Source organism: Ipomoea triloba, chromosome 16 (assembly GCF_003576645.1).
Source record: "Ipomoea triloba cultivar NCNSP0323 chromosome 16, ASM357664v1".
Taxonomy (NCBI): Eukaryota; Viridiplantae; Streptophyta; class Magnoliopsida; order Solanales; family Convolvulaceae; genus Ipomoea; species Ipomoea triloba.
The window spans coordinates 1,526,245-1,526,489 of NC_044931.1; the positions used below are offsets into that span (position 1 = coordinate 1,526,245).

At 53.1% G+C, this 245-nt stretch overlaps 1 non-coding gene across 1 annotated transcript; it reads right to left on the reverse strand.

Moving 5' to 3' along the window:
* Positions 1-7: 7 nt before the first annotated feature.
* On the reverse strand, positions 8-126 carry LOC116008652. The gene has a single exon (XR_004096020.1). It is a non-coding gene; the product is annotated as a 5S ribosomal RNA (ribosomal RNA).
* Between the last annotated feature and the right edge of the window lie 119 nt (positions 127-245).

The window sequence follows — 245 nt, forward strand, 5'->3', positions numbered from 1 at the left end:
AGGGTGGGGGATGCAACACGAGGACTTCCCAGGGGGTCACCCATCCTAGTACAACTCTCGCCCAAGTACGCTTACCTTCGGAGTTCTGATGGGATCCGGTGCATTAGTGCTGGTACGATCGCATCCGTCATGTACTGCGCGCAAAATATACTTGACCCTCTCTCTCCGCGCAACTTCTCTCGCTTAGCGGTTTAGCGGTTTAAAAGGATAGTACCCTTAGCGAGCGGTCCAGCGGTTTAAAAGAA